The 16194-nt window shown below is 41.5% G+C and overlaps 1 protein-coding gene across 3 annotated transcripts in view; it reads left to right on the top strand.

Moving 5' to 3' along the window:
* Positions 1-4658: 4658 nt before the first annotated feature.
* The window catches only part of BTBD10 (BTB (POZ) domain containing 10), a 73880-nt gene continuing 62344 nt past the window's right edge, over positions 4659-16194 (top strand). For 2 of the 3 annotated variants that reach the window (XM_012001476.1, XM_012001491.1), the window contains exon 1: positions 4659-4864. The gene's annotated coding sequence lies outside the window, so the exon portion shown is untranslated. Of the gene's footprint in view, positions 4865-5159; positions 5336-16194 lie in introns of all 3 variants that reach the window. The other variant, XM_012001485.1, reaches the window with a different exon arrangement.

The following is a 16194-nucleotide window of genomic DNA, read 5'->3' as shown; positions in this document are numbered from 1 at the left end:
CTTTTTGTTTTCCTACTAAGTGTTGGGCTTATTTGTAGGGTGAGTAGGGTAAGCCAAATAAAACTATAGTATACATAGTATTTTTCATATAGTATACATATTATTTTATATGTAATAATATGAAAATAATGTGTCTAAAGGAAGGTGAGTGGAAACTCTACAGCAAAATACCAGACTCTTTCTTTAGAAGAGGACGGCTTCTATTTTGATATAAGAAAATGGTTCCTGTTTGACGGACCACATTAGCCCTAACTTGGACTACAGAATGACTTCTTTTGAGCAGAGCTTATAGGAGAAAAGTTTGATAAGTCAAGACTGATAACGTTTTTGTTTTTTGCCTGAGAATTTTCTCAGTTTCTCTGAGAAACTGTATCACAAAATTACTATTAGATTGCTCTTATGTAGACAACTTGAAATTATTGGCAATTTCCAATTTAGCAAAATGTTGGCTATAATAACTTAATGAATTACGACAACAACCTGTTTCTCTTAGCTTTCTGACATCTAAGTGTTCTTACAGGACAAAGATGAAGCTGTAATTGTCCAGCTCAACTGCTCATCTCCTTAGCATAAACACTGATTTGGAAAATACTTTGCGTATCACACGGTAGGAGCCTGGGAATGTTCTCATCCAAACTAAACAGTGGTTAAAGGTTTTTCAACAAAGTTCTTGCTCCAATATCTGTTTTCATACCCAATTACTCAAAGCAGATCCTCTTCCTCTTTCCTTCCTCTCCTTGCAATGCCCTTCCCTCTCTTCCCTAAACTGGAGAACTTACTTATGCTCAAGATTCAGCGCAAGTGTCACTCCCAGGTGAAGGCTTTCTCAACAAGGCCGCGGGGAACAGCCGGTTACTCCCTATGTGCTCCCAGAGCTCAGGCAAGCAGGCAGCTCGGCTTTTATCAGAGAATAATGGGATTATCTACTTTCCTGTAGGTCTCGCCCCGAGGGTGTAAGCTTCGAGGGCGGAGACTGTGTCTTTTACAATTTTTCCCGTTTTTATTGTCCAGCCAGCCCATGCAGGTGACTCTCGATGTTTCCTAGGCAGCCAAACTGAAGGAGTTTCAGCTGGCATACGGGTTCCCGCCAACCCCAGCGTTTAAAAATAAGCAGCGGGGTACGCTACGGAACAGAGGGTGTCCCTCACGACTACCGACTCTCATCGGTTCCAGCTGGTCCACGCCGGCAGAAGCGATTTTGGAGTTTGCTTTGATGAGGAAAACGCTTTCCCTGAAGAGTCCCTGAGATATTTCTCCCACTCTGTGACCGAGACACTGTCCGCTTTTCTCTAACGGTGACAGGAAGTCAATGGGAAAACGTGGGATTCAAAGGTTTGAAGGTAACAGCCCTCAGCCACTCGGGATCCAGGCTCGCGGTTGACCCACGCTGATGTCTGTGAGGAGAGGTCGCGCTGCGCCTTCCTCTCCGCGCCGCCAGCCTACAGGCTGAGATCCCACCGGAGGCCGCCACTCCCTCAACTGCCTTGTCCCTCGGTACCCCGCCCACTCCTGGGCGGAGAGCACCGTTCTCGCGAGAACGCGGCTGGCCTCGCCTCTTCGGATGGCGCGCTCTCGCGAGAAGAGGCTGAGGAACCGGCCTGCAACCTGCCAGGGCGGCTCTGTTACGCGCAGCCGCCTCAGTGGCAGCCTCCACAGCCACCTCTGGAGGGATCTGGCTGAGGGGGAAGTGGCGGTGTCACTGGCCTCGGCCTTTGCCCCAATCTTCTGTGGGCACTGAAGGGGGACTACGGGTTCGACAGTGAGTGGACTCAGCTGGGGAACTCGACGGGGGCGGCGCGGGAGGCTGGGCTTGGCTGGGGCGAAAAAGGAAAAGGGCGGAGGGGCCAATCTGGGCGTGAGAGCCAGGCTGCTGTGGCAGTGGTCTGGGCGACCGGACCCTGCTCGGGGACTGTGGGTGGCGTTTTGGGCTCCGGCCACGAGCACCCAATTAGGAGAGGCCGGGATAAGACTTGAGTTTTGCGGCTGCTGCTTTTGGGTTGGGAGTCCAGAGGCCTTTCCCCGGGGATGAAGGCGATACCCTCATCCCTTTCCAGGGCAGAAGAACCCCGTGCCCCGCCCCTTTCCTGTCATCTTAGACGAACGCAGTGACATCCTGAGGAGGGCGCATCACAATAGGGAATAAGGTGGTGGGCAGCCTCCCTCTGGGTGAAGAGGAGTGATACCCCACTAATGTGCTGCGTGGTTTTATGCTGTAACCGTTTTACGTGTGGTAAAGCTTTGTTTTCTTAAAACTTGCACGGAAGAGGTTCTGGTCTTTCTTCTTCAGATGCAGGTGCCCTGACACCCTTATCTTTGGGAATGGGGCGGGGGAAGGTGAGACATCGGTTAGTAATTTGTTAGTGTGGGCCAGTGTGACTGTTCCTGGGCCTCACAGATTTCAGCTTCTGCTTTCTCGTCAGTATTGAGTCTGTGGTGAAAAGTCAGTAGTCCAGACATGCTGAAAGATAGAGCTTTACTTGCTTGTGGCTTTGTGCACTTAGCAAACGAGATTATTTTACGAAGATTTATTATCTTTCAGAGTTTTCATGCTTTTTATTTAAATTAGCAATCTAAATGAAACAGCACAGGATATTAGTTGTATTTGTACAACTGAGTTCCTTCCCGCCCCTATCCTCCCAACCCCCGAAGTACACAAATTTGATCAAAATGTTTTAGAGAGGGGGTTAGGGATAAATTTTCAATGAAAGAGACTGTAGAAATCGGAATAAGAGATATAATAAAGAATGCAGCCATAAGGGCCAAAAGAGTTTCTGTGTTAGAGAGCCTGTCCAGGATTGAAGTTCAGGCCTGAAACCCAGGTCTGAAGTTGTCATTTGAATATAAAGCAGAAAGCAGTAGAAAATACTTGGGAAGGGATTTGAAAATGAACTAAGACTGGTTAAAAATAAAAAAAAAAAAGTAAGAAGAATTATTTCTGATGATATAAATGTGTTTTATAAATTTTTCCAACATTTCTCAGCGTGTATGACCTAACTGCTATTATATTAATACATACAAAGTAGGAAGGAAGGTTCTAAAGCGTGGAATGTGGTAAGGAACCACCAGAGAGTAACAGTGTTCAGACAGAAAAGCTTTTAGTGTTTCAACAATGTTTTTGTGTTCTTTCATCTTTTTTCTCACTCCCAAAAAAGCTTTCAGATGGACTTTTAACCCTATGTAATTATGTTACCCTTCCACCAGTCTGAATCTTTCTCACTCCTTCTAAGCTGTGTGGTGTCCCTCACGACTACCGACTCTCATCGGTTCCAGCTGGTCCACGCCGGCAGAAGCGATTTTGGAGTTTGCTTTGATGAGGAAAACGCTTTCCCTGAAGAGTCCCTGAGATATTTCTCCCACTCTGTGACCGAGACACTGTCCGCTTTTCTCTAACGGTGACAGGAAGTCAATGGGAAAACGTGGGATTCAAAGGTTTGAAGGTAACAGCCCTCAGCCACTCGGGATCCAGGCTCGCGGTTGACCCACGCTGATGTCTGTGAGGAGAGGTCGCGCTGCGCCTTCCTCTCCGCGCCGCCAGCCTACAGGCTGAGATCCCACCGGAGGCCGCCACTCCCTCAACTGCCTTGTCCCTCGGTACCCCGCCCACTCCTGGGCGGAGAGCACCGTTCTCGCGAGAACGCGGCTGGCCTCGCCTCTTCGGATGGCGCGCTCTCGCGAGAAGAGGCTGAGGAACCGGCCTGCAACCTGCCAGGGCGGCTCTGTTACGCGCAGCCGCCTCAGTGGCAGCCTCCACAGCCACCTCTGGAGGGATCTGGCTGAGGGGGAAGTGGCGGTGTCACTGGCCTCGGCCTTTGCCCCAATCTTCTGTGGGCACTGAAGGGGGACTACGGGTTCGACAGTGAGTGGACTCAGCTGGGGAACTCGACGGGGGCGGCGCGGGAGGCTGGGCTTGGACTCCCAGGTGAAGGCTTTCTCAACAAGGCCGCGGGGAACAGCCGGTTACTCCCTATGTGCTCCCAGAGCTCAGGCAAGCAGGCAGCTCGGCTTTTATCAGAGAATAATGGGATTATCTACTTTCCTGTAGGTCTCGCCCCGAGGGTGTAAGCTTCGAGGGCGGAGACTGTGTCTTTTACAATTTTTCCCGTTTTTATTGTCCAGCCAGCCCATGCAGGTGACTCTCGATGTTTCCTAGGCAGCCAAACTGAAGGAGTTTCAGCTGGCATACGGGTTCCCGCCAACCCCAGCGTTTAAAAATAAGCAGCGGGGTACGCTACGGAACAGAGGGTGTCCCTCACGACTACCGACTCTCATCGGTTCCAGCTGGTCCACGCCGGCAGAAGCGATTTTGGAGTTTGCTTTGATGAGGAAAACGCTTTCCCTGAAGAGTCCCTGAGATATTTCTCCCACTCTGTGACCGAGACACTGTCCGCTTTTCTCTAACGGTGACAGGAAGTCAATGGGAAAACGTGGGATTCAAAGGTTTGAAGGTAACAGCCCTCAGCCACTCGGGATCCAGGCTCGCGGTTGACCCACGCTGATGTCTGTGAGGAGAGGTCGCGCTGCGCCTTCCTCTCCGCGCCGCCAGCCTACAGGCTGAGATCCCACCGGAGGCCGCCACTCCCTCAACTGCCTTGTCCCTCGGTACCCCGCCCACTCCTGGGCGGAGAGCACCGTTCTCGCGAGAACGCGGCTGGCCTCGCCTCTTCGGATGGCGCGCTCTCGCGAGAAGAGGCTGAGGAACCGGCCTGCAACCTGCCAGGGCGGCTCTGTTACGCGCAGCCGCCTCAGTGGCAGCCTCCACAGCCACCTCTGGAGGGATCTGGCTGAGGGGGAAGTGGCGGTGTCACTGGCCTCGGCCTTTGCCCCAATCTTCTGTGGGCACTGAAGGGGGACTACGGGTTCGACAGTGAGTGGACTCAGCTGGGGAACTCGACGGGGGCGGCGCGGGAGGCTGGGCTTGGCTGGGGCGAAAAAGGAAAAGGGCGGAGGGGCCAATCTGGGCGTGAGAGCCAGGCTGCTGTGGCAGTGGTCTGGGCGACCGGACCCTGCTCGGGGACTGTGGGTGGCGTTTTGGGCTCCGGCCACGAGCACCCAATTAGGAGAGGCCGGGATAAGACTTGAGTTTTGCGGCTGCTGCTTTTGGGTTGGGAGTCCAGAGGCCTTTCCCCGGGGATGAAGGCGATACCCTCATCCCTTTCCAGGGCAGAAGAACCCCGTGCCCCGCCCCTTTCCTGTCATCTTAGACGAACGCAGTGACATCCTGAGGAGGGCGCATCACAATAGGGAATAAGGTGGTGGGCAGCCTCCCTCTGGGTGAAGAGGAGTGATACCCCACTAATGTGCTGCGTGGTTTTATGCTGTAACCGTTTTACGTGTGGTAAAGCTTTGTTTTCTTAAAACTTGCACGGAAGAGGTTCTGGTCTTTCTTCTTCAGATGCAGGTGCCCTGACACCCTTATCTTTGGGAATGGGGCGGGGGAAGGTGAGACATCGGTTAGTAATTTGTTAGTGTGGGCCAGTGTGACTGTTCCTGGGCCTCACAGATTTCAGCTTCTGCTTTCTCGTCAGTATTGAGTCTGTGGTGAAAAGTCAGTAGTCCAGACATGCTGAAAGATAGAGCTTTACTTGCTTGTGGCTTTGTGCACTTAGCAAACGAGATTATTTTACGAAGATTTATTATCTTTCAGAGTTTTCATGCTTTTTATTTAAATTAGCAATCTAAATGAAACAGCACAGGATATTAGTTGTATTTGTACAACTGAGTTCCTTCCCGCCCCTATCCTCCCAACCCCCGAAGTACACAAATTTGATCAAAATGTTTTAGAGAGGGGGTTAGGGATAAATTTTCAATGAAAGAGACTGTAGAAATCGGAATAAGAGATATAATAAAGAATGCAGCCATAAGGGCCAAAAGAGTTTCTGTGTTAGAGAGCCTGTCCAGGATTGAAGTTCAGGCCTGAAACCCAGGTCTGAAGTTGTCATTTGAATATAAAGCAGAAAGCAGTAGAAAATACTTGGGAAGGGATTTGAAAATGAACTAAGACTGGTTAAAAATAAAAAAAAAAAATGTAAGAAGAATTATTTCTGATGATATAAATGTGTTTTATAAATTTTTCCAACATTTCTCAGCATGTATGACCTAACTGCTATTATATTAATACATACAAAGTAGGAAGGAAGGTTCTAAAGCGTGGAATGTGGTAAGGAACCACCAGAGAGTAACAGTGTTCAGACAGAAAAGCTTTTAGTGTTTCAACAATGTTTTTGTGTTCTTTCATCTTTTTTCTCACTCCCAAAAAAGCTTTCAGATGGACTTTTAACCCTATGTAATTATGTTACCCTTCCACCAGTCTGAATCTTTCTCACTCCTTCTAAGCTGTGTGAATTTTTAAAATTATTAACTATGGAGTTGCAAACCACTGTGGTCTGCTTTTGGCTTTTTATAGTAGGTGACTTAGGGAAGTATGGAAGTCATATGGGATATATTATGCACCTTTCAAAGCCATAGCATGAGCAACAAACTCACATGCCTTTGGGTACTAGTTAGATAATGAAAATGAGGAAAATGCACTATGCCTTATCAGAGAGACATCCAAGTCTGAGGTCCCCCTAATCAGTGCCATATATGAATATGGACCCCATCTTCAGCATTCTCAAGAGAAACCAGAAATCTAGATTTTTACATTCAGTGTCTTGCGTCTTAAAAATATTGGCAACTAATTAAAACCATTAAAAATATCATGTGGCTGAATCAAATTCAAACCTGTCTGTGGTTGCATTCTCCTCTCCAGTTTAGAAGCTCTGTTGTAGATTAAAATTAATAAATTTTATGACTGGAAAAAAAGGAGGTTTAAAGCAAGTTTGGAGTTTCAAACTTAAGGGGTCTTGGGAAAAATGTCACGTCTAATTGAAAACAGTAGTTAAATTTAATAGCCTTTAAGTATGGTAGGGCAAATTGAACTGGTATTTACTATAAACATTCTAACTGTGGAAATAACTGAAGAAAAAACATCTCAGTATTTATGGTTTAAGAACTCAGAGTTCTGAGCATAGCTGATTTATAGGTATCTTATACAGAAATTGGATTATTTAGAAGCTCTTTTTTGTACTTGCAGCTAATATATAAAATTAAATACAAAACACTATCTATAGTCCATTTCAGGATTTGAATGTTTATTGTTTGCTGTGCTATCCCACATTGTCTTCCTAGGCATTGACTTTTACTGGAAGAAGTACTGATCCCTTGGATTTTATTCCATGCCAGATGGAGATTGGAGGGGTTTGGCAACAGGGTGGAAAGAAATGGGTGGAGAAATTGTGATGTGAAGCAAACATTCTTGTGCCCCTTCCTTACATTGTTTAAAGGATTGATTTGTGTTAGTTTTTCTTGTAAGAAGGATAGGTACATTAATTGATTAAACTTAGTGCCTTATACATAGTAGAGTATAATGACATGTATGGAATTGACCTTTGTGGATTAAGCCTCATTTACCCATTAATGTAAAGTAATTTAATCACACAATCTGATTCATACCTAGTTGAGTTATGGGGAATGGGAGTGCTAGAGGTCAAACCTAAGTAAGAGGTGGTTTTTAGGCATATAGAGGGCAAGTTGAGAGTCTTCACTGGGGATAAGGGTGAGAGAGGAAGTTAGGTAAGGGAGAGAATTTTGAAAAGGTGGGTGAAATGATTAAGTACCCATTTGTGTATTGTGCAGTTTTACGAAGAGGTCTGCCTTTTGTAGCTAAATTTATCATAACTTGTGCAGAGACTACATAGAATACTGCTTTTTAATCAGGACTGCTTTGGGAATTTGCAGACTTGATTTTCTTCATTTTAGCTCAGTCATCTCAGGCCAAGCTAGGCTAATATCTGTTCATTCAATCTTTGCCTCTCTCTGAAATAGGAAATGAAAGAAGAGGAGATATATATTGTGTTTGTGAGATGCTCCTGTTGAAGAGCACTACTTCTGAGGAATTTGTTTTATATTTGAGAAGATTGTGCTTGTTGAAGGGGGAACCATTATTTTTGTCTCTAGATGTTTCTACCATGACTCATAAAGTAGGAAGTTCTTTTTTGGAAATAGCTTTCAGCTTCTTCCCATCCCCTGAGTGGCCGTCCCAAAGGAGGATTGGGGAGACTAGGGGAAGGGATTGAGTATACTTTTGTTCAATGCCTTATGATTCAATTTTTGGGACTCTCAATTCTTAGGCTATACATTGTCTATTCATTTGTATGTTAGGCTTATCTGAGCAGGCTGGACTACTAATACTATGAGGGAGAAGATAATGGAATGCCTACAGTTCTAACTGGGTAAGTTTAATTTGCAGTTGAAGTAATAAGGGTTTTTGCACATTGGATTCAGTTATATTTTTATCGTCATCTGTTTGGATCCTTTATTTTTTGTTGATTCTGAACCAAAAGTAAGGTGGGTCAGGAAGGTACAGATGTTACCTTGTTTTGTTAATGGAGAAAGAACTATTAAAATATTTCCTCCTTTTTAATAGAGTCTTCATCAGAGTTCAAGTCAATGTTGCATTTCTCTTAATATATCTTACTCTCGTTTACTTTGAGATCTTTGAAACTGAGACCTAGTTTGCTAAAGAATGTAGCAATCAGCCAGCCAGGCGTGGTGGTTCATGGCTCACATCTGTGATCCCAGCACTTTGGGAGGCTGAGGTGGGCGGATCACAAGGTCAGGAGTTCAAAACCAGCCTGGCCAACATGGTGAAACCCCATCTCTATGAAGAAATACAAAAGTTAGTCGGGCGTGGTGGCAGGTGCCTGTAATCCCAGCTACTCAGGAGGCTGAGGCAAGGTTGCAGTGAGCTGAGACTGTGTCATTGCACTCCAGACTGTACGACAGAGTGAGACTCCATCTCAAAAAAAAAAAAAAAAAAAGAATGTAGCAATCTATAACTTGAAGATGGAATGTGAACAATCAATTTAAAAAGATGCTCTCTGAAAGGATTGAGAAATTGTCAGGTAATTGGGAATACAGTGAGCTGAGTATTTGAAATAGTAGAAACTTGAACATAAAGAGGAATGATTTTAATTTAAATATGTAACCTTATGTCACAGTAGATTTCTGAAGATTGTAAATTATCGTTGCCAATAAAAGCATCTTTCTGGCCGGGTGCAGTGGCTCACACCTGTCATCCCAGCACTTTGGGAGGCCGAGGCGGGCGAATCACGAGGTCAGGAGATCCAGACCATCCTAGCTAACATGGTGAAACCCTGTCTCTACTAAAAATACGAAAAATTAGCTGGACGTGGTGGCATGCACCTGTAATCCCAGCTACTCGGGAGGCTGAGGCAGGAGAATCACTTGAACTTGGGAGGTGGAGATTGCAGTGAGCCAAATCATGCCACTGCACTCCAGCCTAGGCGACAGAGCAAGACTGACTCCGTCTCAAAAAAAAAAAAAAAAAAAAGGAAAAAAAAAAGAAAAATCTTTCTTCACCCTGTTAATAGTTTAATTATGTTATTCTGTTTAAATGTAAGGTATTTGATTATATGGTGCTTATTTTTGTCTTTGTAGTTGAAATGAGTGATCTATTAGTAATTTTGGTGACAACTTGAAATTATCGTTTAGTATTTAGCTCGGAATAAAAGTCTGTTATAGTGAATCACTGATTGAAGTACTTGATTAGAAACTATGAAAAATACTTTTCTAAGGTTATTTTATTTACTTTGTTTATTTTTCCCTCCACCCACGGAAGCTGTAGGAACTAAGGTCATTTTAAATTGTAATCATACCTTTCTGCCTGAAGTGTCTTATTTAGCATCATTTAGATCTGAGTTTAAAGCCCACTGTTAGCTCTGTGACAGTAATGTTAACCTCTCTGAGCCTTTATTTCCTCACATGAAAAATGTATATAGAACACAATGGTCAGGGATTTTTCTTGTTTTTTTTTTTGTTGTTGTTGTTGTTTTGTTTTGTTTTGTTTTGAGACAGAGTCTTGCTCTGTCACCTAGACTGGAGCGCGATCTTGGCTCACTGCAACTTCCACCTCCTGGATTTAAGCAGTTCTCCTGCCTCGGCCTCTCTAGTAGCTGGGACTACAGGCTCACACCACCTTGTCCAGCTGATTTTTTTTTTTTTTTTTTTATTTTAGTAGAGAATGGGTTTCACCGTGTTGCCCAGGCTGGTCTCGAACTCCTGAGCTCGGGCAGTGTGCCCACCTCGGCCTCCCAAAGTGCTAGGATTACAGGTGTGAGCCACTTCACCTGGCCAATTGTCAGGGATTTAAGGATGAAATGAAATAAAAGTATATAAAAGTGCTATTATAAATAGTAAAATGATGTATAAGTTGTTAGCACTTTGTTCCATGTTTATGCTCGGAAAATAGCATACTGGCATCATTGCCTCCTCCTTCCACCTCTCTATCGCCAGTGATCTTGAAACACTTCCATTAGTTAGATTTACATTCACATCTGACTATCTCACTTGGAGAGGACAAGTTCAACTGACTATTTGCAGCCTTGCCAATATCACTCCTCCAATGAAAATTACAAAACTTTTTCTTTTTTCTTTTTACTTATTCTAGGAAGCATTGAACAATAGGAAGCTCTTTTTCTTGTTTTTCATACTGGCATCTATTGGCTGATATCTGGTATTCTGTGTAATATGAATGCTAGTTAGAAAAGTAGGCAAAAGGGAAGAGATTAGAGTGAAGAGAGAGACTGTGTGGCATTTTAAAAATTGTCTTTTGGGATACTGTTATCTACCTTTAAAAAAACCATTTTTATTAATTTAGATTATTTTCCTTTAGCATATTTGACTATTATTGCTTGTAGCACATGAGTAGAAAATTATCTTGGGTTTTCTATTTGTAGACTACATGAAATGTCAGCTTAAAAATAAATGTCATCCTAGGAAATCAACTGGGTTTGGAAAAAAATAAAAATAAATTTTAGTGCTCAGATACCTGAGAAAGAATCTTGGGTACAAAATTGTACAAGTGTTGTTATGATTTTCTTGTTTTTGGGTGGCATACAAATAGTGCTGGATTGTTTTAAAGGTAATTACTTCATTCAGGACAATTTTATACAGTGCAGGCTTGAATTTGATTTTTCTCACATCAAGAAAGCAAGCGATATGATCTGTTTCTTTCAGCTCTTCATTTGTTCATTTAGAATTTTCTTGGAGAAGACCATAACCTCCTGTAAGATGGTTAACTGTGAGACATTCTTGTTTCTTCCTTAATTTTCCAAATTGTTGGAGTTTCTCTTTTAAAGGAGAAAATTATTAGAGAGACTAGTGGGATTATGAAACCATAATACTGAAAGTAACTTTAAAACCATTAATACTCCAATTTTTGGAAGAGAAAACTAAAGTGCAAATGAAGCCCCTTAACTGATTTTCATCAAAGATATTGGCAGGCAGTAAGATGCCTAAGACTAGAATACAAATCTACAAGTCTCCTGATTTGGAGTAGTTTGTCCAGTGATCCCACTAGTGGGTTGCATGTGCTTCTGGGGATATATGAATAACTTGTTCATTGTGGTGTATGAAGAAAACGATAGAACTTCTATTTATTTTTTACCGTATCCTTTTTAAGTTTCCATTTCATGTGTGTATGTACTATATACATAATACTGGTGTGATAGTATATGTGCATTGTTTATAAATATACATATATGCAGCTGTCCGTGTTACTCGAACTCAACGTATTAAGAAAAGGAAAAACTGCCATATTTTAAAGTGGTATGGCATCTTTGATCATCTTTGCTTCCCTAGTGAATGATATTATTTGACAGTAGACTGGAAGAGTTTTTTGTTTGTTTGGTTGGTTGGTTTTTTTTGAGATGGGGTCTCATTATGTTGTCCAGGCTGGCCTTGAACTTCTGGGCTCAAGTGATCCTCCCACCTCAGCCTCCCAAGTAGTTGGGATTACAGGCACATACCACCACAGCTTGAATGGCTGTTAATTTTGAAATTGTTTTTTAATGAGTACTTTGAAAAATTTCCTATAAAAATAGATTTCTTTGGAGTAATTTCTTTCTGACTATAAAAGTAATGTGCATTATGTACAACTGGGGACATTTAGCAAAGGGCAAAGAAGAAAATGGTACCATAATCCCATGCCTCAATGATAATTGCTTCCAGTCACAAATATATGTGTGTACACAGATACATACACACATGAATATTACATACACCCCTTATTTATTTATTTGAAGTATGTAAGTCATTACATGGTTCAGATAGCTAAAGTATATCAAAAGAGAACTCAGAAGTCTTGATTACATCCCTATTACCTTCACCCCAGTCCTACTCTGCCCATATAGGTAACCATTTTGATTAATGTCTTATTTATACTTTGAGTTTCTTTTACAAAAATAAATACATATATATTTGTCTTTGAATATATGTACATATTTTAAAATTTCCCCTTTATGTCACAAAAGGTAGTACAATGAATATTGCTTGTTCTGAACCTACCTGTTTTTTGCTGTTGTTGTTTAACCTAACAGTGTATTTTTGGATATTGATCTAGTATTCTATTGTGTGGATGCACATAGTTTATTCAGTTAGCTTCTTTTGATGCACATTCAGATTGTTTTAGCCTTTTCCCATTACAAATAATACCACAGTGAATATATTTGCCGATATTTTGTGGAATATTAGTGGACTTGTATCATCTTTGAAGTAGGACTAGTAAGTGTATGTGTAATATTGTTGGATATTACAGAATTCCTTTCTACAGGAGTTATATAATTTGTGTTTTTCCTTTTATTTATTTGTTTATTATTATTATTTTTTGAGACAGGGTCTCACTCTGTCACCTAGGCTGGAGTGCAGTGGCATGATCACCCCTCACTGCAGCTTCAACCTCCCAGGCTTAAGTGATCCTCCCACCTCAACCTCCTGAGTAGCTGGGACTACAGGCCTGTGCCACCATGCTCGGCTAGTTTTTATATCTTTTAGTAGAGATGGGGTTTCACCATGTTGCCCAGGCTGGTCTCAAACTACTAGGCTCAAGTGATCTGCCCACCTCAGCTTTCCAAAGGGCTAGGATTTATAGGTGTGAGTCACTGCGCCAGGCCGTCATTTGTACTTTTCATTGGCAGTGTATGCCAGTATTGAGAATGCTTCTCCACAGCTTCACCAGCAGAGTATATGGTCAAACTTGGAGGTGTTAATTTGCATTTCTTTTATGAGTGAGGTTGAACATATTTTTATGTTTAAGGCCATTTGCCTTTATTTTTCTGAAGATTGCCCATTTCTTTGTGCATTCTCTGTTTTGGAGAAGAGAAGTTGTCTTTTTCTTTCCTTCTTTAAGGAGCTCTTTATATACTATGAAATTATTCCTTTTTAAAAAAAATAACTTGTTTTTAAAACTTTATTTTTTTCTGTGCTTTTTGCAAGTAGTGGTGTTTTTCATAGGCAAATAGGAAAGGCTTTCTCTCCTTCCCGGTTGTCAGTTAAATCACCCATATTTTTTCTAGTATTTGTATGGTACCAGTTTTTACATTTATAGACATGATTCATTTGGAGTATATCCTAGTATGTGGTATGAGGTATGAATCCAGTTTCATGTTTTCCTGAATGTTTATTCAGTTGTTTCAATGCCATTTATTAGTGTCTGTCTTTTCTCGATGACTTGAGCTATCACTTTATCATATATTGAAGTTCTTTATGTTTTAGGGCTCTGTTTCTGGGCCTTTAATTCTCTTCTATTGGTTGGTTTGTCTGTTCATGCACCACAGACTTTTAGTTATTGAAATGAGCCTTAATTCAAAGATCTTTGAATATGAGAACATTTTTAATTTTATTAAAATGGAACACTGCCTATAGTACCAAGACACAAAGATGTGTCAAATGTTTCTTTGTGAGCAAGTATTTTGTCTCAGGGCAAATTTTAGATTCCTTAAACTTTTCAGACAGTGCAGACATAGAACATTTCCATTATCACACTGTTGTGATAATGGAAAGTCCTATTGAGCAGTGCTGCAGTCTGGCACTTGAATCATATTTAATAGAGCCGTTACTAGCCTGTTGAATTGATGGCTGATAGGCAAAAATCTGAAAGGAATGGAAGGTAAAGGGAATAATGAATAGGTTAAAATGGAACAGCATAATAAACATTATATGAAAAAACATAAAAAGGCATCATGGAAGGAAAAGTATTGTTTAAAATATTGTCTGACTTTGTTTAAAGGGTGTTGCTTCTTAAGAATTGACTGTAATCTCATTTGATTTAGGCATCAGCTTCAGGAGCATTGCCTGTATTAATTGATATTATGTCAAGATGGTTTACTTCAACTGAGGTGTTTCTGGTTTTGAAGTCAACACTTTTTGGTCATAGTAGAAAAGTAAAACATTGTTATTTCTTTAGGATATTAAAAAATACGCCTTTTGAGTTTTAAGAAGGTAGCCTATAAACTAAACAACGTCTAGTTACTTACAATGCTAATCATGTAATGTAGGTACTTTGTAAATGCTTAAAACATGGAAAGATTTTCAAACATTTATTGAGCTGTTTGTGATGGGAAAGAAACAAATGAGTAACACTTCATTTATTGAAGTGTTAATGCCTTAATTAAGAAGTCAGCAAAATTTGAATAGAAATTCTATAAAAGTGATAAAATCAATTAGCACAAAGATTTTATATACAAATCACCTCTGGAACATCAAGGGTTGACTGAGCTGACTTTGGAAGTCTTAACATCTTGGTGAATTAGAGATCGTCCTTTAAATAGACAACAGGGATGGGTGTGGTGGCTCATGCCTATAATCCCAGCACTTTGGGAGGCTGAGGCAGGAGGATCACTTGAGGTCAGGAGTTCGAGACCAGCCTGGTGAAACCCTGTCTCTACTGAAAAGAATACAGAATTAGTCAGGCGTGGTGACACACGCCTGTAATCCCAGCTACTTGGAAGGCTGAGGAAGGAGAACTACTTGAGCCCGGGAAGCAGAGGTTGCAGTGAGCTGAGATTGCACCATTGCACCCCAGCCTGGGTAACAAGAGCGAAATTCCGTCTCCAAATAAATAAATAAATAAATAAAAACAAATAAATGACAGATCCTAATTTTAATGGGAATACCATGCAGTTTTATTAAATCTGTTTGTTGGAGTCTCCCTAGCAGTTATCAAAATACCTGAAAGGTGCTAAGTACTCAATAAATAGATTTTGAATGAAAGAATAAATTAATTTTATTTTATTTTTAAAAATCTTTTTAATTTTTAAATTTAATATAATTTTTTATTTTTAGACCTGGGGGTCTCGTTTTGTTGCCCAGGCAGGCCTTGAACTCTTGGGTTCAAGTGATCCTTCTGTCTCAGCCTATCAAGTAGGTGGGATTACAGGTGCATGCCACCATACCTGGCCACTTTAATTTTATGTGGTGAAATTAGATACATACAATTCAATCGGTTACAAAAATACCCTGAATAAAGTTCTCAGCTAAGCTTGTCTTGTTTTAACTGTAACAAATCAGAAAAGGACAAGCCTTAACAATTGAAAGGGCTTCTGTGAGATTTAAATAGGCACATCTTTGAGGAATGTTTCGGGGAAACTTAGGACTTGTTTGGTAATATCTTGAAAAATGTTTTTAGGGATGTGATATTTTCTCTCTTTTATCCCCACTATCTTGATATGTATTTCCTGAGAGCATTAGAAATTGAATTGTTACAGGTTTTGCTTATTTGAAAGTAAGATTCACGTGATTGGTGCTCTTTGCCATAACTAAAACATGAGTACAGGTATATGACAGTATTCTTTTAAGACAAACAACTAAAAGTTAAAGACTGCTTATAAATCTTTGTGATTCTTATTTCCTCTGCACTAGTAAATTGTATTTAGTGAAATGTCCGTCAGTTTCTTTCTTCTTCTTTTTTTTTTTTTTTTTTTTTTTTTGTATTTTAGTAGAGAATGGGTTTCACCGTGTTGCCCAGGCTGGTCTCGAACTCCTGAGCTCGGGCAGTGTGCCCACCTCGGCCTCCCAAAGTGCTAGGATTACAGGTGTGAGCCACTTCACCTGGCCAATTGTCAGGGATTTAAGGATGAAATGAAATAAAAGTATATAAAAGTGCTATTATAAATAGTAAAATGATGTATAAGTTGTTAGCACTTTGTTCCATGTTTATGCTCGGAAAATAGCATACTGGCATCATTGCCTCCTCCTTCCACCTCTCTATCGCCAGTGATCTTGAAACACTTCCATTAGTTAGATTTACATTCACATCTGACTATCTCACTTGGAGAGGACAAGTTCAACTGACTATTT

The sequence above is a fragment of the Mandrillus leucophaeus genome, unplaced genomic scaffold (genome assembly GCF_000951045.1).
Source record: "Mandrillus leucophaeus isolate KB7577 unplaced genomic scaffold, Mleu.le_1.0 Scaffold1178, whole genome shotgun sequence".
NCBI classification, from domain to species: domain Eukaryota; kingdom Metazoa; phylum Chordata; class Mammalia; order Primates; family Cercopithecidae; genus Mandrillus; species Mandrillus leucophaeus.
Note: the sequence above shows the minus strand (reverse complement) of the source record. Positions and strands in the feature narration are given on the sequence as shown.